The following is a 27,377-nucleotide window of genomic DNA, read 5'->3' as shown; positions in this document are numbered from 1 at the left end:
TGGGAAGCTGGGGTAGGAGGATCACTTGAGAACAGGAGTTTGAGATCAGCCTGGGCAACATAGTGAGACCCATCTATACAAAAAAAGAACAATTAACAAAAGTAAATCATATAGAATATTAGAAGGTGACTAGGACTCTTTCTACCAGTCAAGGCTGGTGATTAATAATTCTCTGGGATCCTGGGAATTCAATATTGGGTAAAGAGAAAAAGAGAGAGATAGTATTGGGATGTGAGAGGTCAGTTAACAGGGTGGATAACATTGAGATGTAAATGCATTTTGTTCCCACGAAAATGAAGACCGTCACTTCCAGCTTCCTTCTTCCCAGTACCCATCTTCTAACCACTGCTGCTTCCTGAGTGGGTCTAGTTCCATTAGAGAGAGCCATAGAAACTGTCCCACCCTGCAGCCCATCGCAGCATGGTGCAGTCAGGTGAGCTTGGGATTCCGCCTGCCTAGGATTCATTCCTCTTTGTTCCGGAAATAGCATCCCAATTTGGAGGGAGGGGCAGTCCCTATCCCATTGAATATAGGCTTGGTAGGACTGTCAATTACAGCAGTCTGTCCTCTTCCAGCCAACAAGTGGCACTGGGCCCAGCTTCCTCCCCAAACCTGAATCCTAGATGGAGAGACAAAAGAATTTAAAAATAGAAGTTTATTTATTCCAATGAAATGATGGTCCATTCCTGGCACCCAGATCCTGACGCTGCCCTGCTTCCTGTCCTTTCCAATCATGTGTCTTCAGCTTTCCTTTTCCTTCTGGTGTGGCACCACAGTCCTTCAGCAAATTTTTTGCTTGTGATAGTGGGAGCTGGTTTCTGTTGCTTGCAACCAGAGATCCCTGGCTGGTACTGACTGATACTAACTGTGTCAGTACAAACTGATAAAGTGGCAGACCAGTTCTCTTGTTTGTTACTTGGGTGAACTTGGGTTAGATGTCTTTGGGCCTCAATTTCCTTGTCAGTACCACAAGGATAATAATAGCATATTTCTTAGAGTTATTGTGAGGATTAAGAGACCGGGTGTTTGTGTATGAAAGTGCCTGGCAGTCCTGTTCTTTCCCCTCCCCTCCTCTTCCTAACCTCTCTCACAAGTCCAAAAGGAGATGTGGGGAAGCAGGGATGGCAGGTCTCCACAGAGGTTCCTATGGGAACCCTAGCCACATGTGCAGCATCTCTGGGGGTATCTGGGAGGGGCTAGGCAGCTGTTGGGTGGCTGGCTGAAATGACTCTGCCTTTTGGAGCAGAAAGGCTCAGCTGTTCCCGTCCCCCCAGGTCCTAACTCAGCTCAGTGCATAGAACTCCAAACGGAGCAGATGTTCAGCTTCTGGAGCCTGGAAGAGGAGTGATCTCTGTATGGCTCTCAGCTTTCAGTCTCAGGGGACGCTGGGAGGGAGGAAGAACAGTACTCAGCTCAGAGTTCTCAGGTTGGAAACAAGCCTTAAGAAGCCATTCAGCCGATCAATCCAACAATGCACCTTCAATGAGCCGGTTCCAGGAGTCCAGCACTGAACTGGATAGGCAGTGAGGGAGATGGAGAATTAAGAGACATGAGTGGAAAGACTTCAGTGGAAATAAAAATAGAAGTTAAAGACAGCAACTGTGGCTGTCATCTGTGGAGCGTCCACCATGTTAGCCACTCAGCTCAGTTATTTACATACATCTCCATGGTCTGAACCACAGATTCTGCCAGGAGGTAGAGAGCCCTTTCTACCTATGTGGAGGCTGAGATCATAGGAGTTACATACAGGACATGGCCAGGTTCTGTAGCCAGAACAATCACCTAGTGTGATCCTGTCTGACAGACTAATTCATTCATTCACTCATACCCAGAAATTTGTTGAGTACCCAATATGTTTTGAGCTGTCTATTTGATGTGCTTGGAGTTGAGTGGTGGAGGCTCATGAGCACACAGGTGACAATGATACCACTGAGAGCCCAAGAAAGGGTTGTGACAGCCATAGGACAGGTCAGTGGCTGTGCCTGGGTTGTCAGGAGGAAGTGAGGAGATGTTGGCTTAGTTGGCCATGGAGGATGGAGGAGTGGCAGTTCAGCATAGGGAAGGTGGAAGGAGGGAGGAGGGAATTTCACACAGTGAGCCCAGCAACAGCAAAAGTGTGAGGCTTTGCACAGGGCATCTTCATCCTGGAGGCCCTCAGCTGGAGCACTGAGTCCAGGGGACTCCATGCCAGGGCCTGAGGCCAGACTATGGCTGATGCCAGACAGTCAAGGGCCTTATATGGGATGTCAAGTGATTTAAACTTCATCCTGTAGGAAAGGGTTTTAAGCAGTGGGAAGGTGATGTGGTCAGATTTGCTTGATACCCAGATAACTCCTGCTCTTGCATGTAGGATGGGCTTAAGGGTGGGGTTGAGGCGGAGCAGGAATCCTGTCCTGACTGTGCTATTGCCCAGGGGTCTCGGTGGGAGTTTCAGGGACTAGGGATGTGGCACAGGTGGAGAAGAGGGACAATAAGTAGAGACGTTTCAGAGATGGAGTCAGTAGACTCTCGCTGGCAGAAAATTGAGGACAAAACAGTGTTCCTTGCCAGACACTTTTGTGTGTGTCTCTGCGGTGTTTGTGGGCATAGACATGTGTCCATCTACGTACACATCACATGTGTGCATGCATGTGCACGCATGCGGGGCTGTCTGGATGCACATTGGTGATCATGCACATATTTGTGCATGTGAGAGTCTGTGCTCGCAGGCATCCTATAATCTGCATGACTGTCTTTTTATGACTGTGCCTACGGCCTGTATGTCTGCTGCTCCCAGTCCAGCTGTGAACCCACCTTGCCAGCCCACTCCCATTGTGCTCCAGGCTCAGCACAAGATTCTGTGTGCCAGGCACCCTCCAGGGCTTCAGCTGCTTTCCAGGCTCCTGCTGCTAAAGCAAGATGCATCTTCCATCCCTGTTTGATGCTAGAACATAAACCCCAAGGCAGTTCTTCAAAGGGAGCCACTAGGAATGGAAAGAAAGAAAGTAAACATCAGGATTAAAACTGTGAACTAAGCCTGCCCCTGCTCTAGATCTGGCCCATGAACCTGCTCCCACAGGCAGGCTTTGATTTGACAACTGCATTACCCCAGGCCAGGATCCCAGGAAGAGCAAGAGGTTCTGGAAACACAGAGATGGGCAGGGCTCAGGGAGGGGCTAGGGGACAGCCCTCTCCCACTCAGCAGCTTCCCATAGCTTCATGAGTCCCTCTACAAATGTGAAACAGCTGCCAGTGGGCCTGTCCTCAGGGCCATGGACAGAGAGCCCTACCTCCTTTCCTTCCTTCCTTCCTTCCTTCCTTCCTTCCTTCCTTCCTTCCTTCCTTCCTTCTTTCCTTCCTTCTTTCCCTCCCTCCCTTCCTTTCTTTCTTCTTCCCTCGCTCCTTCTTCCTTCCTTTTTCCTTCTCTTTCCTTCCCCACTCCTCCCTTCCCTTTTCTCCCCTCCTTCCCCAACCACCATTTCCAGAGGATATTGGGACTTCAAACTGACTCCCACGTGTGTGCTAACTCTGATAGTTAGTGGTTGCGTGACTGTGGGTAAGCATGCCTGCTTTATAAGGTAGCTATACCCTGACCTCACAGGGTTGGTTGGTTGTTGGGATTTAGTAAATTCAGGCATGGATGTGCACAGCAAATGCCAGCCTGGCTGGAAAAGCTCAGTACCTGGTAGCCATCAGAATTGCTGTCACTGTTGTGCAGTGTCAGTGATCAGGAGTGACAAGGCATCTCTTGATCTCAGTCTGCTTCTACCATCAGGTAAACAAAGAGTGTGATGAGAGTTTTGTAAAAGGCAGGGTGCTAGGGTGTTTGGAGGGGGCTCAGAAGAGCAAAGGCCCAGCCTTCCTGGGAGAAGGGGCAAGATCTGGGAGAGCTTCCTGGAGGAGGTGACTCTCAAGTCTTACAGGACAGCTGGATTTCACCAAGTGAGTCCAGGCCAAAGAGAGGCTTTGGCCGAGGTGTGAGAAGCAAACTGCAAAGACCTCTGGTGTGTCTAGGCATTGGATCCTGTGTGGGAAGCCTGTCTGCAGGCTATGATGCAAAGCAGGTCCTATGGGTGCTGGGCACTGCTGGACAAATTTAACCAGACTAGGAGTGCTGGGACTGAGGGATCTGAAAAAAAATTTTTACAGGCCAACAGATCTTCTAAACTCAGGCGGCAGGCTTCCTGTGGTGGTTGCCCAGATCCCCTTCAAGGAGGGACATGCTGGGAGAGCTATAGTCAGGCCAGCCCCTTCCAGATGGCCTCAGCTGCAGAGCGCAGCCAGGCCTGAGATCCCTCCTCTTCCTGGGCAGCACACATTCAGTGACTGACCAATGCTGAGGTATAAAAGTGTGGCCATCACAGCCCAAGTCAGGATGACTCTGAGGAACTCATCTAGCTCCAGGACTCCCGCAAGGGATTGAGGGATTGGGGAGGCTGTGCCTGGCCTGCACTGAAACCCCACCTCTCCCTCTGCCCCACCTGCTTCCTTCCCTTCCCTTCCGTCCCAGAGGCTGTCTCTAAATTCCAGTAAACACAGTCGCAGAGTCCCCTACTCACCCCTTTGGGCTGAGCATTGTCTTTCCATACTGCTCTCCCCCTACTGTCCTTTTTTTATTTTTAATTTAATTTCTTTTAAAGACAGGGTCTCCATCTGTCGCCCAGGCTGGAGACAGCGGTGTGATCACAGCTTACTGCACCCTCTACCTGGGCTCAAGCGATCCTCTCACCTCAGCCTCTGACTAGCTGGGACTAGAGGTGCACACTACTGTACACGGTTAATTTTCTTTAAAAAATATTTTTATGTTGCCCAGACTAGTCCCAAACTCCTGGGCTCAAGTGATCCTCCTGCCTCAGCCTCCCAAAGTGTTAGGATTACAGGTGTGAGCCACAATGCCCAGCTCTACTTGCCTCTTTTTAAAGTAAACTTCTTTTTTGTTGAAGTATAACATGCACACAGAAAGATGCAAAACTTAACCAATTATGTACAACATAAATCTCTGCAAAGTGAACATAACCTATAACTGTCACCAGATCAGGAAACAGAATTTTACCAGCACTCCCAGAGTCCCTTTTTGCCCCACTCCTTCTCAAAGGCAACCCCTGTCCTGACTTCTAACACCACAGATTCAAGGCTTACATGGTTTTGAACTTGAAATTAATGGAATCACAGTGTGCTGTCTTATGTATCTGGCTTCTTTCACTCAACATCACATTTGTGAGATTTGTTCATGTTGTTGCAGGTGGCAGTTCTCTATTCATTCTCATTGCTATACACATTTTCATTGCCTAAATAACTCCCACTTTATTTATCTACTCACCACTGATGGGCATTTGGGCGGTTTCCAGCTTATGACTAATACAAACGGCTCTACTATGAACATTCTTGTATCTTGTATAATTGACTTTTGGTGCCTTTATAAACAAACTTCTGTTAGATATATACCTGGGCTCAGGATTTCAGGAGTAGGCATGAACATGTTCAGCTTTAGTGATGCTTCTGAACTGTTCTTCCAAAGGGGCGGTATTAATTTACCCCTTCGCCAGCGCATAGGAGAGTTCCAGTTGCTCTGCATCCTCACCAGCCCTTGATATTGTCAGTCTTTGCACTTTCAGCCATCCCGGTGTAGTTCTAATTTGAATTCCCTGGTACCTAATGAGATTGAACATCTTTTCATGTGCTTCTTGGCCATTTGGAGGTCCTCCTTTGTGACATGGTTCTTCTAAGGTTTTTGCCTATGTATCTAATGAGGTTTTTGCCTTGTTGATTTGGAGGAGTTCTTTATATATGCAAGTGCTTTGTCAGATCCCCATGCTCCCTTTTTGAGATTCAAATATCCCCAGGGTAGGGTGAGGCCTGGCATCACCAATACTTGGGTGGTTCCAAATTACTTTCTCCCTTCTCTGGGCCTGGGAAGCCCTTCCAGAATGGAGGCCTCCTCACTGAGGCTGCATTTCCCTTCCTCTTACCAGTTTTATTCTTTCAGCTGGGAGAAGCTGAAATACAAAAGGGTACACACTAAAAAAAATCAGGAGCAAAGATCTGGAGTTTTCACAGAGGAGAAAAGAGGCCATGGGAAGAGTTTGACCTCTCCCCTCCGCCTGGGCAATCACAAGTGTGAGCATCTCAGTCTGGGCTGTAAGTGAGGAGGTAACTGCAGACCATGCTCTGAGGAGCTCTCAGGCTCAGGATACCTGGCAGGGGACTGGAGGAGGTTGGAATCCCCTCCCTGTTTCCAGAGAGACAGTGCAGAGGAGGTGCCCCAGCCCAGGGGGGATTGGAGGAGGAGATGAGAAGAAAGAAACAGGGGGGTCAGAATGTTTATGGAAAGATGTGAACCCCTCAGTGGACAGGACTCTGTGTTCACCTCCAGATCCCTGGTCCTTAGCATGGTACATGCCCCCGAATGTGCCTACCAGAAAGTAAGGGACATGTAGAACTTTCTGAAGGTAAGCCCTGTGGACGGAGGGCCTGTGGCTGCTCATCAGTATGGGTTGAATGAATGAAGTTCAAATTATGGTGTAAATAATAATAGCTCCATTTCTTGAGCAGCAACTAGGCATGTGTACCTACTAGCATCACATTTAATCCAACAAGCACTAAATTGAAATTTATATCCAGTTCCATCTGATTCCAGAGCTCACAGGCTTTTTCCCTAAGCTGCACACATTCTCATGACAGGAACCACAAAGAGTTTACCAAGGTGTTCTCTAGGCAGGAAGTCCACTCTTCTCCCTTCCAGGTGAGGAATCACAGGCCCAAAAAGAGGGGCTCTGAGAAAAGGAGGAGGAGAAAGGTGAAATTACAGATGCTCCTCTTATCTTGCCCATCACCTCCTTCAAACTGTGTTTCACTTCCCTTCCTCCCCTCCCTCCCTCTCTCCTTCCCTCCTTCCCTTCCCTTCCCCTCCCCTCCCCTTCTCTCCATTCCCTTCCCTTCCCTTCCCTTCCCTTCCCTTCTTCCTTCCTTCCTTCCTTCCTTCCTTCCTTCCTTCCTTCCTTCCCTCCCTTCTCTACAAACATTTCTTGAGCACCTACTGTGTGCTGGACTCTGTACTAGGGCCACAGTGACCAGAACAGACACAAAACCCTGTCTTCATACAGTTTACACTCAGTGGTGAATGCAGAAGACAGTCATTAATCAAATGAAGATGTCATTACACAGGGATGGGGAAACCTGGAGGCAATTGCATGCAGTTTGCTCTTCCAGCTGCAGACACTCCCCTCCCCAGTGTGGGAGGGAGACCAGCCTCTGTGAGTTCTGTTCTCAGAGGATTTTGTGTTGCTGGGTGAGCCACACCCTCCAGCCAAGCCACTGGCTGCACAGGCTGCTGTTGCCAAGCACCCCAGAACACACCTCCTCCCCTTCCTGGTTTTGTTTTGTAAAAACACGTTTTCAGGGGAATTATGCTGAATTGTCTGACAGCGGGAGGGCTTGGAGCAGGTGAGACGGAAGTAGCTGAAGAAGGGATTTGGGGAGCTTCTCCTCACCAGAGAAAGGGGCAGACAGGCAATAGGGATGGGCAGCGGTGGGGAGACCTTGGAGGGAAGTGGACAGTGAGGACCCTAAGGTGGTCACGCCTACTAGGCACACAAGGTTCCCAACCTCAGCAAAGGTGCAAATAACCCCCGCTATAAACACACACACACACACACACACACACACACACACACACACACTCAGGTAAGCCTGGCAGGGACATTGCAGAGCCTCCAGTCTTCAGGGACTAGGAAACCCTGGACAACAGCCATTACCTATGATGTCCAGGGCAGCTCACAGTCCAGAGGACCTAGCCTGAGCTATGTGGGTTCCTTAAGCCCCCAGACCCTTGCTTGAGTGGGGAGGAGCCCCAATGTCAACCGAGATAGAGCTGCCCAGCCTTGCAACGCAGCCCCAGTTCGTCACCTAGTTTTCCTCCCTTCATCTTCAAACTCTTTTCCTGGCCTCTAGACTATCATATTTCCTCTGACGTTTTTCATTTGATCCTTCACTCCCTAACTCCAGTGGGAGACCTCAACCCAGAACTCCTATGTGCTTCTCTAGCATATTCCCCCAAATCTGAGTTGTTTAGCCAGAGTGACACTGTGGCAGGGTGGAGGGGGTAATACCAGTGCTACCTCATCAGGAAGTTGTGAGGATTAAACAAGATAATCCACCTGCAGCCTCTAGTGGAGCACCTGAAACATAGGATGTGCCCCGTCAGTGTGAGCTATTGTTGCGAATTACCTTTCCAAGCAAAGGGGAGATGGGAACGCAGGCCCAGAGGCCTCGAGGGGCATGGCACATTCGCAAACCTGGAGTTCACACAGTGGTGCTATCTGAGGATCATAGGAGGGTTGCTAATGCAGGAAGGCCACCCAGGATCTAGAACATGTGTGTGATTATATACGCCATCCTGAGGGATCTGTGATGGCTTCCTGCAGGACATGGGAAGTATAAATTTTTTTTTTTCATTTTTCATTTTTTTTATTTTTTGGAGATAAGATCTCACTCTGTTGCCCAGGCTGGATTACAGTGGCTCAATCACAGCTCACTGCAGCCTCCACTTCCCGAGCTCAGATGATCCTCCCAGCTCAGCCTCCTGAGTAGCTGGGACTACAGGTGTGCCCCACTATGCCTGGCTCATATTTGTAAGTATGAGTGTTTTTTAAGCAGAGATGTGCATTTTAGAGAGCCCACTTGGCCATGGTATGGAAGATGAATCTGAATAGGGAGAGACATGCCATTACATAGCATTGACCCTGGTGTATAAAGACAGCCCTTCAGCCTCTGGGCAGGCAACATAAGGAGAAGGGGAGGATAACCTATTTTCCAACTACATCTCATTTTTAGTGAGTAAACAACTTTGGAATCACGTTCATTGTATTGCCAGAGAAGTGATACCGCAGGAGAAGAAAAACACTGTAAAGAGATTGCAAAATCGAAAACCTGTTGTGGCTCTGCAGGTGACAGTGGTTCAGGGACACAGATATGTCAAAGTTTCTTAAATCCTGACACCTCCCCTCCCACCCCATTCTGCCAACTGACCCCGGGAGGTCTCTTCTTCAGGTTGTGCATTTATTAGGACTCTGTATTGCAAGTAGCAAAACAAACAAAACCTCAGCTCAGACCAGTTTAAACGGGAAAGGAAAGTTACTGACGTGCATAACTCAAAAGCCTAGAGGAGGTTTGGCTTCAGGTGAAGCTTGATCTTGTGGCTCAAACAATGTTATCTAAGACCTGATTTCTCTCTGTCCTGCCATCTACAATACAGGCCTCACCTGCAGGCTTCACTGAGCGGACCCCCCAGTAACTCCAAGCTTTCCCTCACAATTATAAATGGCTGTGTTGGTGCCGACTTCACATCTCTACCTTACTCTCTTCCACCTGAGGGGGAGTCTCTTTCCCACAATAGCCTGCCTTTCCTCCCCTCACTCACATCCATGCCTCCTCGCTGCACATTGGCTCTGAGGGGTCATACAGCCATCCCAAAACCAATGAAGGGGGTGTGGGGCTGGGATCCACAACTGGCTAAGGATCCACCATCCTCATCCACACGGAAGGCAAAGGAGGAAGGCTGCTTTCCCAGAGGAAACTGCCCTGAGAACATGGGATCTGGACAAGGGTGAATCCAATGCTACACTGTGTGTGCATTCTCCTTACTCTCTAGGATTCGTCCTCTAGATTTGGAGGCTCCTCCTCTGTCCCCATCCTTTAAGGATAGGGCCTTCATAGTGCTGTCCTGGTCTCCCTCCTGAGCCATCATCCAACTCTCTTCTGCCCTCCTTGACCACTCATGCATTGCTGACTCCTGAACTCACGTCTCCAGTCCCGATGTTTCTCCTGTACCACGAAACCATATATCTACTGCCTGCAGGACTTTCTATTCTGATCTCCCACAGGTGCCTGACACCCAACATGTCTAAAGCCTGATTCATTCTCACTCCTCCCAACGACCCTGCTCCAAAATTGCTTCCCCTTCTATATTGTCACCGTTGCCCCTGAGCTGGAAATCTAATCACCCTCGATCCCTTCCTCTCTCACTCCCCCAAATTTAATCAAGCCCCAGGCCATAAATCCCTGGAATCCATCTACTTCTTTCTCTTCCTTCCCCCAGCCTCCGTTAGGTGCTCGGTGAAGTTCTGCTTGACTGATGGTTTCTATTTTAGCCAAGGCCCCCTCCCCTGTGCTGCGGAGCCTCTTAACTGCTCCCCTGGCCACCAGAGTGGCCTGGTCCTGAGGGCAGGGTCAATATCCTCATCACTGCCACACTGACAAGAGCTCAGGACAGCGCCTGGTGCTTAAAGGCTCCCACAGAAATGTGCAGATGAACAAATCAACCTGTGAATGAGAGGGGAAAGGGCAAGAAGATTCTTCTTGGGAAAAAGTCAGTATCTCCGAAGGCCTAGAGAAGCAGGAGCTTCCTCAGACGATTGGCGCTGGCCTGGCAGAGACTGGTCCTTCTTCATTCAAAGCTCATCAGGCAGCGGGCTGCCCAGCTCCAGCCAGGAGTGCAGGACAGCTCCTGACAGGCACTGTCCATCAGAGGAAAGGATTCTTAAAGAGCCTTTGAATCTCCAAATTTTGGGATTCCAAATGTTCACCTCTTCCCTTAAGCTCAGTACATTTAGCCCCAGTTACCACCTGGAGCAGCTAAAAGTCCAACTGCTCCATTTCTTGTTTAAAGTCATCAGAAAACTAGCACGTTGCAACTGGGACTTCGGGAACAAAGTGTGCTTGTTCTTCCCCCACCCTGGTCACAGGAGGTAGGCACGTGGGTTAACGACACCTAAGACTTCAGCTACTGCAGTGACATTAAAATGTCTGTCAGGGAGAAGGGAAAATGTGCCTGTTTGGCTTTAAACGGCTCACAAATTTTAATATCCTTCTGTGACTCTGTAGAGAGGGCAAACCGGTGGCAAACGCACATATGTGGGAATAGACCTGTGACTGTGTGTTTTGGGTCTTCTGTATCAGGCTTCTGCATTTTTATAGACAAAGGCTTGCTCTTACCTCTCTTCTGCTGAACAAGGGCCTCCTTCAGTCCTTGACAGGCTTAGAAATAAACATAAGAAAGGAGGAGAAGATTTGGTTTTGTCATGTTCTGGCTTGGGCCCGTGGCCATGCTGGGCATCCCACAGCATAATCTTATTTAAGCCTCACAGTAACTCTGAGAACAAACACCCTCACCACTCCCATTTTGCCAGATGCAGACAAAAGCCTAGAAAAGTCCCTACTTACCCAACGTTGAATGGTTGGTGAGCGACAAACCCCTTTTCCCCTCCTGATGCAGATCTGTTCTCCCCAAAGCCCTAGAGGTACCAGGCTGATGACACAATCATCTTTAGCTCCCAGGGCCTTGGTAACCATCCTAAGAGAAACCAGGACTATAGAGGGCTGGGGATTTATCATACTTCTTTTGACACTGGCCCCCAGTGAGAAGCTTGAGTAGTAACCTCACAGGACAGCCCAGTCTTCCTGTTTGCAAGAATTTTAGTGCACATAGTATATGCCATGGTAGACTCGAAGATTTCTCCCTGTGTGACCCACCTTATATAATGCTAATTGGATTTTTTTTTTTTTTAAGACAAAGAGGTACCAAGAAAAACAAAAAAAAATGAGTCAAAGTCTCCCTGGTCAGATAGCTTTTGTTGACATTAGCAAACCCAAGTATAAGGTTAAAAAATTCAAACAGCAGGAAAGTTTTAAAAATTAAATACCATTCCCCTCTATTCCTCTCCCAAAGGCAATCTTTGCTAATATTTTCTTGTGATTCCTTCCAGCAAAAAGGAGCGTGTAAAATCCTATAGATATGACTCTATTTTGTTTTTGACACGAATGGAGAGAGTACCCCCAGGGTATTCTGCAGCTCGCTCCTTTCACTCTAAGATGTCTGAGAGAAGCTTCCTATTTTAGCACAGAGCAATCCACTGTTCTTTTCCTGAACTCTGTGTGTTCATATTCTTTGCTCATTTAAAAATTTGGCGTTTGGTTGTTTTCTTATCAAACATTTGTAAATTAATAAGTTTGTGGTCAAGTTTATATGTTAGAAATATGTTTTCTCTGTTTTTCACTGCTGTAACTTCTAATAAATATTAGCATTTCTCCTTTTTAGCCACACAAGGATCACAGAGAGGAGAAGAGAGGACTGTATGAGCTACCTACTGCTACTATGACAAATTACCACAAACTTAGTGGCTTTAAACAACTCATTTATTGTCTTACAGTTCAGGAGGTCAGAGCTCTAAAGTGGGTGGGCAGGGCTGCGTTCCCCTGGTGGCTCTGGGGAGCCTTTTCCAGCTTATACAGACCACCTTGGTTTGTGGTCACCTCCTCCGTCTTCAAAAGCAGCAGCAAAGTGGCCTTTTCTTTCTTGTGTGACCTCTGTTTCCACCCTCATGTCTTCTCTCTCTATCTGAGCCTCCTAGCTCCCTCTTATAAGTACCCTTGTGGTTACACTGGGCCCACGCAGATAATCCAGGGCAACCTCCCCATCTCAACACCTTTAATTTAATCACAATAGCAAAGACCCTTTGGGCATGTAAGTTATCATATTCATAAATTCCAGGGATTAGGACATGGACATATTTGGGGGCCATTTTTCAGGGAAGAAGGGAAGAAGGGTATGTTGGGGGAAGGGGTGGTAATATTGCTGCAAATTGTAGCAGTCCCCTCACCTCTGAAAGTCTGGAACCTTCTACACTTGGTGTGATTTAAGCCTCCTAAAAAGTGACATCCCTGCTCTTCAAGGCTATCACATCACAAGGTTTGTTTCTTATCCCCTTCCTGCCCCCAACACATATATCTGGCATGAGGGCAATTTATGAAAATCAAGCACCTGTGCCAGAAAATTAACTCTCCCAGCTGGGTGGTACCTCCTCACCAGGCTATAGGCCTGGAAGCCAGAGACCACGTCTCAAGCTTTGTTGTTGTTCTATCTTACACAATCTGCCTGGCATAGCACTTCATATGTGATTAGAGAGGGAAAGAGGAAGGAAGGAAGGAAGGAAGGAAGGAAGGAAGGAAGGAAGGAAGGAAGGAAGGAGAGAGAAGGAAGGAAGAAGGAAGGAAGGAAGGAAGGAAGGAAGGAAGGAAGGAAGGAAGGAAGGAAAAAGGAAGGAAGGAAGGAGGGAGGGAGGGAAGGAAGGAGGGAAGGAAGGAAGGAAAGGGAAAGAAGGAAGGAAGGAAGGGGAAAGAAGGAAGGAAGGAAGGGGAAAGAAGGAAGGAAAGAAGGAAGGAAGGAAGGAGAGAGAAGGAAGGAAGGAAGGAGAAAGGAAGGAAGGAGAAAGGAAGGAAGGAAGGAAGGAGGGAAGGAAGGAGGGAGGAAGGGAGGGGAGGAAGGGAGGGAAGGAAGGAAGGAAAGGGAAAGAAGGAAGGAAGGGGAAGGAAGGAAGGAAGGAAGGAAGGAAGGAAGGAAAAAAGAAGACAAGGAGTCAGTGCTTCTCTGCAGGCCCCAGCTCTCCTTGCACATTCCTGTAGAAATACTCTCCTGTTCTTCCTCTTCCCCGAGGTCCTCTTCCCCAAGGTCTCCCCATCCCTGGGACTCAGCTTGACTTCTCTTTCCTTGGACGACGGGGCTTTCCAAGAGGACACTGGCTATAGGCAGGTGGTTGAGCAAAGACTTTGTGGGAAGATCATGCCCTATTTTCCATCCAGCCATCAGTGCCCTATTTTCTATTTAGCAGAACACCGAAAGCAGGAAAGCAGTAAGAATAATTAGCACGAAGTCAAACCTCTTTTGGCATTCTGCTGGGAGTGGAAGGGCAAGGAAGGCAAGGGGCAGTTCTGACATGGTAGGGGGAGAGGATTCAGATATTGGTCTTATTCAGATACATCCAGAAGCCAGGAGGATGGGCTAGATGACCTCTCAAGGTCCCGTCCAGTCTGAGATGTTCACTGCCAGTGTGTCCTCATCCCTGTGAATCTGCCTCTGGCCTCTTACTCTGAAACCTCCAGCCTTATGTCCTCCCTGAGTTGGCCAGGGAACCTTTTCCCCTCCTGATTATAAAAATAGCACATACTTCCTATTACCGAAAGTTTGACAATTTAAAGAAGCAAGAAAGTATGATATCCACAATTCAGCTATCCAGAGGGAAGCATGCTTAACATTTTAGATTATTTTTCTCCTAGTCTTTATTCTATGCATATATATTTGCAACTCCTGCAGTAGGCTTCTTTCTGCAGTCTTCTGGGGAGGGTGTGTCAGGAGATCAGCCTCCCTACCTCCAGGTAGCTTGTCCCCAATGGATGGCTGCTTCCCATACCCAGTGGCTGCCAATGACGGAGCTGCTTTGGCTCACCCCAACCAAGGAGGCAGCCAGAAAGCCTTCCTCTGCAGTAACTCAGACCTTAAGGGAGGTTTCACTTTGTCATTTAATGAAAACAGGAGACTGGGCCAGGTGTGGTGGCTCATACCTGTAATCTCAGCACTTTGAAAGGCCAAGGTGGGCAGATCACTTGAGGCCAGGAGTTCGAGACCAGCCTGGTCAACATGGTGAAACCCTGTTTCTACTAAAAATACAAAAATTAGCTGGGCGTGGTGGTGGGTGCCTGTAATCCCAGCTACTTGAGAGTCTGAGGCAGGAGAATCGCTTGAACCCGGGAGGCGGAGGTTGCAGTGAGCTGAGATTATGCCACTGCACTCTAGCCTGGGCAACAAAGTGAGATTCCGTCAAAAAAAAAAAAAGAAGAAGGAGAAAGAAAAGAAAGGAAAGGAAAGGAAGAGAAAAAGAAACAGGAGACTGTCTTCAGGCCTCACAGAATTGGAGTCCTATTGGGGGAAATGGGAGGGTGGAGGCAGATATCTCACGAAGTCCCACAGACCCGCACAATGCCTCCTACATGGATCTCTTCCCCGTCTCCCCTCTTCCTGTTGCCTCTCTAGCTTTTCACCTCTTGCTCCTCAGTAGCTACTGCTTCAGGAGAGAAGAGGTGAGATCTCTGAGAAGAAAGGTGTGGGGAGGAGGGGATCCCTAAGGTGCAAGGCAAGAGGTGGGGAAAGGAGGACTTCCGCTTAAACTGTAGCTGCTTCACTCAACGGTGCATCTAAAATAAAACATATCTCATTCTCTAAAACTAATCTTTTCCAGGAAAGAAAATACAACCACAGAAATAATATTTGGCCCACATAAGAAATTGACATTCCTCCTATTACTCTACTCATAACTCCATTTCCTGTGAGCAAACACTCTGACCTTATTAGCCCAAGAGAACATTTACATCCTCTCTGTCCAAGGTCAGATGACAAGATATCCTTTATTAACTTGACAAAACAGCATATTGTACTCAAGTTACTGACTCCTTTAATCACTCAGAAGGGAAATAGTGGTGGGTGTGGAATCCTGGGGAAGGCAGGGTAAGAAGTCTCTTTTCACTTGATCACACATATTTTTAACGTACACGAAATTACACAGTTTTTGTGGGGTTTTTTTCACAATATCATAAGCACTACCCCCCAAGTTTTTTAAAACTCCCTGAAGACTCTATCTTATCTGAGCACACTTGCAAATGAATTCATTCTATTCCACTGTAGAGCACAGCCGTGGTTCTGTGATTTTAGGAACAGAGGTCCTTACAGACCAGAAGACCTCGTATTATTCTTGCTAAAGTAAATCCTTAAGATTTCCCAATAGCTAGCTTAGTAATTGCTGGTAACTTTCCAAAGACATCACAGATAAGGAGCAGCTTCTGTTAGATGATTTGAAATATTGTCCTGGTTTATCAAAGCTGTGTGTAGAAGGCACTGAGGCCAGGTTTGGCAGTAACCACATAAGTGGAGTCAAGAAACATATCCTAGGAAGAGACACAGTGTCTGGGTCATTGTTTCCACAGCTGTCAGTCTATCCCAGGGAATAGAACTGAAGACATTTCATCCTGGACACAGGCAGGCAGCTGTGTTACTGCACAAAAGTGGACAGATGTGGAGCCAGCACATTCCTAACTTTGAATTCTGACCATCTCTGAGATTGTGTAGCCCTCAGTTCTCAACCTTGGTTGTACATTAAGAGGGGAAAAAGCCAGTACTCAGGACTTATTGCAGACTGATTAAAGAAAAGAATCCGAGTTTCCCCCCTCTGGAGAATCTGAGAGAGAAAGCTCTCTGTTCAATTTTCGCAGTTTGGATGACCTGGAAAGCCTCTGTGGAGGCAGGGAGTGGGTTCTATGACCTCTGTTAGGTCCCCTTTCCCTCCCTGTGTTCCTTAGCCAGGACTTGGCAGGAAACACTGGGATATCAACAGTTCCACAGAGCATTTTGAGCCCAGTTTTCCTGTTTTTGTTTTATCTTGAGATCTCATCATCAGGGAGACTTGGAGAATAGGCCGGTAATTTTGAAACCACAACTTGGCTTCTGACTGCATCAGGCCTTCTTGAAAGTTTCCACCAGCCAAGAGTTTCATCCAGATATCTGCAGGGGACCTTCAAGGGAACGGCTGGGAAGCTCATTGTCCCATTAGGACTCCCTATGACCTTCCCAGAGGGCCCAGCCACACAGATGCAGCCTGGAATGTGGCAGGAAGCTGCAGAACAGGCAAGAAGCCCAGCTCCACGTTACATCACAAGCGGCCTCCAGCAGCCAGCCCTGAAATATCCCGTTTCTTCCTGATCCATCCCCACTCCCAAACACACATCTAACCAGCCAGTAAGATTCAGCAGTTACCTCTGAAATGCGTCTTGGATCTTCTGTCCTAACACCAACTCCCCAGCGCAGGAGCAGTCTCCTAACTGGACTTCCGACCTCCAGTCTCTCCACCTCCAGCCCATTCTCCATGCCATGGCCAACATGATCTTACTAATCTAAGATCTTCTGGTTTGAAGATGGCATAAAGTTAGTAATCCTCCCTTCATTTTCTGGAAGTAATCCAAAAGCAAAAAGGACTTGAGCGATAAAAACACAAATTCCATTTTTAGTAAAAGTAGGAGACACCTAAACCACAAAATAGATGAAAGAGTTGCCAAAAGCAATGGAGCTTCAGCAGAGACGTTGCAGGAAGAAATAGAGCAAGGATGCTGTGCTGCAAAGTCTCTGGGACAGCCTGAAAAAGAATCCTCCAGAATGGGAGGGGCACACCTGGATGCGGAATGCACAGAGCCCTTGTGTGCAGCAGCAGAAAACGGGTGCAGGTGCTGTGGCCTGAGCTCTGGTGGCTCAGGACTCAGACAAGCCATAGTTGTAGGAAATGGTCTGTTTCTGTGGCAACAGGGGAGGAGAGACTTTGCCTCGGGGAATCTTCGCCATTGGTTGGAAAGAATTCAAGGCTCAGCGAATTTACATCAACCCTGGGTCATAAGGAAAATTTAGCCAACCTGGAAGACAATCTTGGCCTCTCTCACACCTGAGGTCCACGGGGAAGGAAAAACATTACCTGCTTCAATAATGAGTAATATATACAAAGTTTTGACAAGAAACAAAGGAGGAAAAAAAGAAAAAGAAACAGCAAACAGCAGGTAAAGAAGATTCATCAAAAAACATTGCCATGGAGCAGATGACAATTTTAACGAGAAAATTAAGAAAACAAAGCAAAGTAATTTCCCCCACAAAGAAAACACACACATGAGAGATGAGGGAAGAGGTAATGAAACAGTGGGAGGAAATGAATCCGGAGCTGCCAGAGCTCAGTGAAGAAGTGAAAGAAAAAAAGAAAACTATCCAACCTTCACTCTTAAAAAATGAAGCCTCAAATCTGAAGCAGTAAAAGGGGAACACATACTGTGGAAACTCAATGAGAGATAGTGAGAGGAATAAGAAAAGGAGGCAAATTAAATGAAAATAAAGAATTAGAAAACAATAGGTACATTTGAAAGGCAAAGAAGAATTAATTTTATATGCATTAAATATGTCTGAAAGGGGCCGGGCACAGTGGCTCACGCCTGTATTCCCAGCACTTTGGGAGGCCGAGGCAGGCGGATCACTACAAGTCAGGAGTTCAAGACCAGCCTGGCCAACGTGGTGAAACCCTGTCTCTACTAAAAATACAAAAATTAGCTGGCGCACTGATGCACACCTATAGTCCCAGCTACTGGGAGGCTGAGGCAGGAAAATCACTTGAATCTGGGAGATGGAGGTTGCAGTGAGCCGAAATCATGCCGCTGTACTCCAGCTTGGGCAACAGAGTGAGACTCCATCTCAAAGAAAAGGAAAACAAAATTCTGAAAGGGCACACAAAAAATTGATAATATCAGTTGCTTCTAGGGAAGAAAATTGGGTTGGCTGTGAGGTGGGGTGGAAGGGGTGGAAGGAGGGCCAGGGTGGAAGGGAGATTTTTCACTTTCGCGTTTTTTAAAGTTTTGACTTGTATGAACATATTAGCTCATCAAAAACATTCAAATTAAGCAATACACACCCTGCCTCCAACACACACACACTTTCACAATCTGATTATGTTACTGTCTGTTTAAAACCCTTCCATTGTTCTCATTTCTCTTAAGATAAGAAGCACACATCTAAAAGTGGCTTATTAGTAGGGTGATCATATAATTTATTGTCCAACAGGGCACTTAAGATCAAAAAGACGCGCTACAGATGTAAACTGGGACTAAGGCCATCTACTTATAAGGCAGGCCATGATCTGGCCCTTGTTTCCATCTCTAGCCTCATCTGTCACCTTCCAGCCCACAGGCTCTAACTCCAGTCTTACTGAGCTATAAGCAGCCACCCTCTTCCCTCCAGACCTCTCTGCACAAGCTGTCCCCTCTGCACAGTACTTTCCTTCTTCCAAGTCTCCCTACACCCTACACCCTACTCTTAGGCTTATTCTGTATATCCTTCGGGTCTGATTTACCTTACGTATTTAATCAGTTCTAAAATGCATGTTCTGGCCAGGCGCAGTAGCTCATGCCTGTAATTGCAGCTCTTTGGGAGGTCAGAGTGGGAGGACTGCATGAGCCCAAGAGTTCGAGACTAGCCTGGGCAACATAGTGAGACATCATCTTTACAAAAAGTTAAAAAAAAAAAAAAAGTGCAGTGGCTCATGTCTGTAATCCTAGCACTTTAGGAGGCCAAGGCAGGGGGATCGCTTGAGCTCAGGAGTTTGAGACCAGCCTGGGCAACATGGCTAAACCCTGTCTCTAGGAAAAAAAAAAAAAATAGCTGGGTGTGGTGGCATGTACCTGTAGTCCCAGCTACTTGGGAGGTTGAGATAAGAGGATTGCCTGAGCCTGGCAGTGAGCTGAGATCGAGCCACTGCACTCCAGGCTGGGCAGCAACAGAATGAGACCTTGTCTCAACAACAACAACAAAAAGTAAAAAAAAAAGAAAAAAAATCCAGGCATGGTGGCTCATGCCTATAGTCCCATCTACTCAGGAGGTGGGAGGATCACTTCAGCCCACAAGGTTGAGGCCGCAGTGAGCTGAGATTGCGCCACTACACTCCAGCCTGGGTGAGTGACAAAGAGAGACCCTGTCTGTCAAAATAAATAAATAAAATGCACATTCCTCGCCTCCCTACCACCCCATTACATTTTCACATCTCTGAAATTAGAACAGGTCTTGATAAAATCCATGACATGTCATGGTTCAATTGGCAGCATTTTTTTTTTTTTTTTTTTTTTTTTTTTTTTTTTTTTTTTTTTTACTTCCTCTGTCACCACTATCGTGCCATCTCCTCCTGCCTCCCCTCCCTTCCCATTCCTCCTCCCTCCATCTGGACTACGCCCCCCACCCGGCTACTTTTTGTATTTTATGAACGGTTTCCTTCGATCTCCATCGTACCCCACTCGCTCCAGTCTGGTTCAAGTGGCCCTGGCAGCATTTTTCTTACTGGTGCATAAATTAATGATGCATCTTACAACAGAAGGCATCTTGGGTTTGATGACCCGTGTTATCACACTGTACTGTAACTGCCTAGTTCATGGCCAACTTTCCACTTGCTGGAAAAGCTAGTAATTGAGGGCAGGACTGTGTGTTATTTTTCACTGGGCTCCCACTGGCACTTACTGGAAAAACGGTAGTTCCACGATAAACATTTTCTGAATGTGCATAAACAAATGGATGCAGTTTAAACAACTTTTCTGAAAATACTTTGTATCATTTTCTATCTAGGCCCTATAGCTTAATTGGTGACATAAAACTTACAATGAAGCAGAAAATTTCAGAAGAAAAATTTGTTTAAGGACAGGGGGTTTACTCTCAGACATTTCTGCACATTTTTCCTCGTCAACATTTCTGGTTTGCTCTGGGTCTTCAGATCTCCTGAAGACTCTTGATGACTGAATGAAGGCAATCAAGTTCCATATAGAAGAAATCTTTATGTTTTAAAAGCAGGACTTTAGATCTATAAAGGGAAGTGAAATAAAATTATTGTATATATTTGTATTTTCTTTCAAAGTCTCAATCTCACTCTTTTTTTTTTTTTTTTTTTTCTGAGACGGAGTCTCGCTCTGTCGCCCAGGCTGGAGTGCAGTGGCGCAATCTCCACTCACTGCAAACTCCGCCTCCCGGGTTCAAGCCACTCTCCTGCCTCAGCCTCCCAAGTAGCTGAGACTACAGGTGCCCGCCACCATACCCGGCTAATTTTTTGTATTTTTTTAGTAGAGACAGGGTTTCACTGTGTTAGCCAGGATGGTCTCGATCTCCTGACCTCGTGATCCACCCGCCTTGGCCTCCCAAAGTGCTGGGATTACAGGCTTAAGCCACTGCGCCCGGCCCTCAATCTCACTCTTAACTTGGTTCACAAAGCAGAAGTGACAAATACAAATACAAAACAGAAATTCATTTATTTATTCAACAAATATCCGCAGAATTCCCACTATTTGCTTGCATTCTTTTCCATACTAAGAACATCCCAGTGAATAAGACAAGGTCTTTCCCTCTTGAAGCTTACAGTCGAATGATGGTTGAGATACAATGATGTACACACAAATTAAAAACATAATATGTCAGAAGCTGTGACTGCAATGATGACATGTGAATATACCATTTTATTACACTTGTGGGTCCCCAGGCTTATCTGATCATAACAACTACCAGGCAGCTCGTTAAAAATACAGATTCTTGTGCCCCTGCCAGCTCCACTGAATCAAGATCTACAGCAGAGAGGCTGGGGCAAAACCATTCTAGGGAGTGCTCCAGTAATTCTTGTGATCACTGGACACCTAGGCTGTGTCAGAACTTTTGAACTTTGGCTACAAGCTAGAATCACATGGAGAGCTGTGAAGATATGTGACACTGGATCCGTTTCCCATCACTTCTGATTTCATCCATCTGGGATGAGTCCTGCATCTGTATTTCAAGGCTCACCAGATGATGCTAGTGGGCAGCCAGGGTTGAGAACTGAGGGCTACACTGCCTCAGGGATGGTCGGAGGTCAGAATTGGCAACTTGCTGCCCACTCCTGCTCAGGAATCAGGAATCAGGCTCCTGTGTGCAGCTGCTTGCCTGTGTCCAAGATAAAATATCTTTAGCCTACACCCAGGGACAGACGGGCAGCTAACCTAGGTACTGTGTCTTCTGCATCTGGCTTTATACATTTGCCTTGGATGTAGCTCCTCCTTGGATATGCTTCCTGTACAGAGCCAAGTCTGAGAGGTGACCCCTACTATAACATTTCAGCTGGGCCTGGCCTCAATACCCAGCTGTGATAATCTGATGCAACACTTCCAGTCACCTAGCACAAGCCATTCTCTCTTAGCAGTTTCTTTGGAACGTCCCCAGTGTATAATTTCCATTAGTAACTTCATTTTGAAATCCCATCAAGCCTACCAGCTGCTATGCCAGGAACCCAAAATGCAAACACTCCAACAGTTCCCCCTTTTAAAAAAGAAGAATATGTTTTCCTTTTTCAGCTCAAAAATTTCCAAAATCATTATGTCATTACACCTGGCCTCTGAGGGGAGAAGAAGAGGAAAACAAGAAGCTGAAAGCCCCAGGAAACCCTGGCGTGAGAAGCATTGTCATTCTCTTTTCCTACAACCAGCCCCTGAAGTCCCTACCACTCTAAGACACTGTATCCTAACTGCGCACAATAATAGTTTTTTTTTCCCCCCAGAGGTAGTAGAGTGCTATGGGAAAAACTCAAGTTCAGGCCTTAGTTGGAGATGTGTGACTTCTGTAAGCCTCAGTTTCCCCATTTGTCAGTTTTGTTGTGAGGATTGGAGGAAACATAACTAAAGCAGTAAGCATGACACCTGCACATAGTAGGTAGCTATGATTGTTATTGCATCCTCTCTGCCTTTCGGTATTTTTCTCCTAGAGAAATGATTATGCTGGGATTTTTTTATGTCATTGCTCAATGAGCTGGAAAAGGCAGTCCTGCTGATTAGAATGCTGGTTTGCAGGAAACAGAGTGGTAGTGTTGACATTTGCAAAAAGCTTTCTTGCTAAACTTTAAACACTTGGCAGATCTAATCCTGCTGGCATTGCCTGTTAGTGATATTTCTATGTCTATAACGGACATGCCGAGTTCAATCAAACACCCAAGGAAAGGGCAGGATAATTGGTTTCCCTCAAGTTTCCAGCAAAGTTACGTGGACGCAAAGTCCATTTTAGCATGGAGGGAACTAATGTGTATTGAGTATTACCTGTCTAGCACATTTGGAGGTGCTCAATAAATGCTGAGAAGCTGAATATACTGTGATGGAACGAATGTACTGCATAGGCCAGAATGGACTATGCATTTTTATTCTGTGCTATGTGTTTTGCTATGGATAAATGGTTAATTTCAAATATTGATGTATTTTTTTTTGAGCAAAGGGTGTGTCAGTCCACATGCTAGGTTCTGGGACCATACCTGTAAGCAAAACAGAAAAGGTGTCTCTGCCTTCTGAGCCCTCAGCACAGAGAGGGTGACAGGGAAGAAACGGGAATATTCTCCTACTCTGTGTGCTAAGTCCTGTGATGGAGAAAGCACTGAAGGCATCTAACCCAGCCTGGACTGAAAGCTAGGGAAGTGGAAATATATGCTGGCTCTGGAGGGCAATGGGAAACTCAGGGAAGGACTGAGCCTCAGAGGAACTGGAAACAGGTTAGCTGGCCGGTGCAAGAAGAGGAGAGAGGCAAGGTGAGGAGATCCCAGCTGGCTTTGCAAACCTTACCGGATCTTTTGTTGGGCAGGCCAATGTGCTGCAAGGCAAGGGCTTGTCGTTGCTATTAAAATAATTTTATAGAGGAAAATCGGCTTTTTGGTAAAGTTCCATTTAAAGTTTTTTTTTTGTAATTACATTGATGGAGATAGTGGGTTTTATAATTTTAGGGCCTCCAAAGGTCTTAATCAGGCTCGGATGGTGAGCTCATTAGGGCAATGGGGAGTTATTGAAGCATTAGCAAGAGGGTAGCGAAAATGCCCTCCTTTCTCTTTGTCTCACCACGTTCCTGAGGACCTCCCTTCAGTAAGCGCAAACGGGCAGGCGTGGCTGCGGAGATGGAGTCCATCCACTTCCTGGTTTTCTGCTCCGCCTGCGGGAAGGGCAGGGAAAGATTTGGGGACTTGGTTGCTCCCTGGGCTTGGCACACCAGTTCAGCCTTGGCTTCGGGTCCAGGGTCCCCCATCCAAGCTCCCGTCTCTGGGGAGGCCCAGGCAGGGCGAGGACTAGCGCGGTGATCGGGAGGCTGGATCCTGGAGAGACAGGAGCCTGCTTTCCTGCCCCGAGCGGCCACGACCTCGTAGGGTTGCAAACCGAATCAATCCTCTCCGTGCCACCACCTCCAGTATCTTCTTTGTGCCCTGGACTCGATTCCTCCTTTGGGATTCCTCCCTTTATGCAAAATCTGCTGGGACCTCCCGCGCCTGGAGACTCCCGGGGCGGCGTGCTGTCCCCACTGGGCGCGCAGCGCAGAGCGCTCCGGGCAGCGAGAGCGCTCCCTGCAGCCAGCCCTGCTCCGGGCTCCCCATCGCGGCCCTTTCCTTAGGTTGTAGACACTCCCGCCCCTGCACGTTCCGAAAGCTGCACGTCCAGCGGGAAAAGGCGAGAATGGGATCGGGCAGTTTCCAACGTCCCCCTCCACCGCCCATCTCCGAGCACCCTAGGGGCAGTGCCGAGCAAGCGAAAGGCCACAGCGAGGCGATTCCTCGCTGTTACTTTAAAACAAAGTGTGTGTTTTCTATGTTGGGATGTTAAGGAAAAACAAACAGGTAAAATAAGATGCCTGTAGTCACGACTCAGTGGGTAAAATGCTGTTTCTGTTTATCCCCTCTTCCTTCCATCTCTGCTATCTGCCTGCCTCTCTCTCTTTTTATGATTTTCTTTGTTTTATCACACAGGGAATACGCAAATGCATTTTCATTGTTAAGAGGTTGAAACAATGCAGGAGATTACAAAGTAAAATGTGAACACCATATTGCAACTCGCCACCCCCATTCCACTTCCCTCCTCTCCAGTAAAACCACTGCCTGCCATTTGGTATGCAACATTCACTCCTATTCCACGCATTTACACGTATGTGAAAGTACACATTCGGATTTACACAAATATAACATTATTGCATATATGTATATATGTACATGCACACATAACTTTTTTGCAGTTTTATGTCATGGAGACCATACAGTAAGTGTTCTTCAGATTGTGATTTTCATGTACTAATACGTCTTAAGGAGCTGTCAATGACAGAACATACGGGTCTTTTATGCCATAGCTCTCTTTCTAATAGCTGCAAATTCCAAACTGGGGATTTCTCATGGGTTATTTAACCTCCCATTATTTACATTTCTGGTGTTTCTTTTTTAAAATTTTTTATTTTCTTTCTCTTTTTTGTCGTTACGAACAGGAAGCAATGATTATTGTATTAGTTATTTACTGCTGCCTAACACAATACTCCAAAAAGTAGTGGCTTAAAAGTATAATAAATATTTATAATCTCTCACATTTTTTGCCAGTCAGGAATTCGCAGCTTCTTGGGTGGGTGGTTTCTGCCTCAGTGTTTTGCATGGGCTTGCAGTCAAGATGTTGACTGAGGCGTCAGTCAAATGAGGCTCGACTAGGCCTGCAGGATCTATTTGCTTTCAGAGCTGGCAAGTGGATGTGGGCTGTTGGTGGGAGCCCTTAGTTTCTCGCCCATGTGAGTCTCTCCACAAGTCTAATTGAGTGTCTTCACAACATGGTGGCTGTTTCCATCATAGCCAGTCATTTGAGAGAACAAAGTAGAAGCATAGGGCCTTTTATGACCTAGCCTCGGAAGTCACATATTGTCACTTTGGCCACATTCTATTCATTAGGAGTAAATCATTAAGTGTAGTCCTTTTGTGAAGGGAAGGGTATCAAAGAATTTGTGAACATATTTTAAAACCACTGGTATCACCCTTATACATAATCTTGGTGTAGTTGTGTGACTATTTCCTTAGAGTACGTTTCTAGAACTGGAATTGCTGGGTCTAGTGATATATGCACTTTTAACTTTGATAATTCCTCCTGTTTGTGTTAGAAACTGTTCATTGTCCCCCTAATATCCATTTTCTCTTTTCTTCCTTTTAGCAATGAATCTCCTGAGTTTCAGGTGGGTATGAGTTGAGAATATATTTTCCACCCCCCTTGCTGCTACATGGGGACATGTAACTAAGTTATGACTGATGGGAAGCAGTGTGTGCAATTTCTGAATCAGGTCCTTAAAATATGCTATTTGTTGTACTTCTGCTTTCCCCATGGAGAAATCTATTCAGAGAACAGATGTGGTGGTGGGAGTCAGCTTCCACCAAGTGATGCAGGTAACATCCCTGGGGATGGTGGTACAATGTATAGAAAGAACCTGGGTCCTTGCATAACCTTGTGGAGCCGAGCCAGCCTTCTTTCCAGGACTTTCTACTAGCTTAGACTTTTGTATAAGAAAAAAATAAAATAAAGCTTTTATCTTGTTTCAGCCACTGTTACTTACTGATGATTTGCCTCCTTGAAAGCCTCCCCCAAAATGTATGAGTATCCATTTCTCCCATCCTTGCCCACACTAGATATTATCAATCTTCAAAAAGTTATCATTCTGATGCCCCCCCCAACTTATGACTTTATAATCTCCTTCACGTGCTACTGGTAGGGGCAGGGTGAAGGATATTGATATAAAATTCAAGAAAAAAACCTACCACAATCTGTATTAATAGAAAACACAAAGATATAATCTTGCTTTTGAGAAAGAAACTACAACTTCAAAAGTACTCATACATCCCCCCATAGACTCTGCAGGGATGCTGTGCCTTCCTTCAAAGGCATTACAGCCTAACTGGGAAAAGGTATCTGGACATAGACAACTAGCAGTACAGAGTGGAGCAGTCTGGCTGGCTAATTCCTGGTACTGACCCAGGGAGATTGAGGAGGGAGCTGTGACGGAGGACATTTAGCCTCCCAAAGTCAGTGGTTCATGAATTTTGTATGCTGTTCGGGTGAGAAGCAGGGAGAACGGAGTGGACTATCTGGGAGAAAGTTGTGGCAAATGCTAAGGGTACAGGCTCTGGAGTTAGACTGTCTACATTCATGTCCCATCCCTGCCACTTCACTCTGTTGGCACATACTTACTGAGTGCCTTCTGCAAGCAAGGTACTTTTGGCGAGGCCGGGCGTTCCATGAGAAACTCTGCTGTAACTGGAGCTTCCTTTCAGAGTGCTGAGACAGATGACGACGGGCTGGGCTTCAGTTCCCTCACCTAAAGAGTGATGAGAACACCAGCACAAAACTCCAGGGCCGTTGGGAAGATGGAATGAAATAGTACATGTAATGGCTCTCATCCATACTGCCTGGAACATAACAAATGCTCGTAAAGGTAGGTGTTATCATTAAGAAAAACCATGAAGGAGAAAGTCTCTAGAGCCCCCAAGCTTCCTTTCTGTGCCCTCGCTGGTGACTCCCATAAACTTTGTTTTAATGCCCCCTGAAACAGCGTGGATATTTCTCCCCTCCAAATCTCATGTTGAAGTGTGATCCCAGTGTTGGAGGCAGGGGCTGGTGGGAAATGTTAGGTCACAGGAGTGGGTCCCTCATGAATGGCTTGGTGCCCTCCTTGTGGTAATGAGTGGGTTTTTGCTCTATTAGCTAGAGTGAGATCTGATTGTATAAGAGAGCCTGGCACCTCTTCCTCCCTCTCTTGCTCCCTCTCCTGCCATGTGACCTGCCTGCTCCCCCTTTGCCTTCTGCCATGAGTAAAAGCTTCCTGAGGCCTCACCAGAAGCCAAGCAGATGCCAGTGCCATGCTTATACAGCCTGCAGAACCATAAGCTAAATAAACCTCTCTTCTTTATAAACTACCCAGTCTCAGGTATTCCTTTACAGCAATGCAATAAGGACTAATACCACCCCCCCATAGAAAAACTCCTGCTTTCATAAAAGATATCGGTTCTTTCTCACTGAGGTGAAAATGATTGATGTAGTTTGATGCACTACTTCTGTTGCATTTACACTTTAGTGGAGAACATCCTGTGTTTGGTTAAATCACAGGGATGAAAGTCTAATTATGAAATTTCAGGCATCAGCAAAGCTAAACCATGGGCATTTGGGCCAGTTGAGGG

General features: G+C 46.7%; 1 long non-coding RNA gene across 1 annotated transcript; it reads right to left on the bottom strand.

Moving 5' to 3' along the window:
* Window positions 1-1,852: 1,852 nt before the first annotated feature.
* LOC105739901 lies at window positions 1,853-25,019 on the bottom strand. The gene is made up of 5 exons (XR_001115880.2): window positions 24,756-25,019; window positions 23,257-23,347; window positions 6,553-6,752; window positions 5,425-5,975; window positions 1,853-2,963 (listed from the first exon to the last, which is right to left on the bottom strand). It is a non-coding gene; the product is annotated as an uncharacterized LOC105739901 (long non-coding RNA).
* Between the last annotated feature and the right edge of the window lie 2,358 nt (window positions 25,020-27,377).

The sequence above is a fragment of the Nomascus leucogenys genome, chromosome 6, assembly GCF_006542625.1.
Source record: "Nomascus leucogenys isolate Asia chromosome 6, Asia_NLE_v1, whole genome shotgun sequence".
NCBI lineage: Eukaryota > Metazoa > Chordata > Mammalia > Primates > Hylobatidae > Nomascus > Nomascus leucogenys.
Note: the sequence above shows the minus strand (reverse complement) of the source record. Positions and strands in the feature narration are given on the sequence as shown.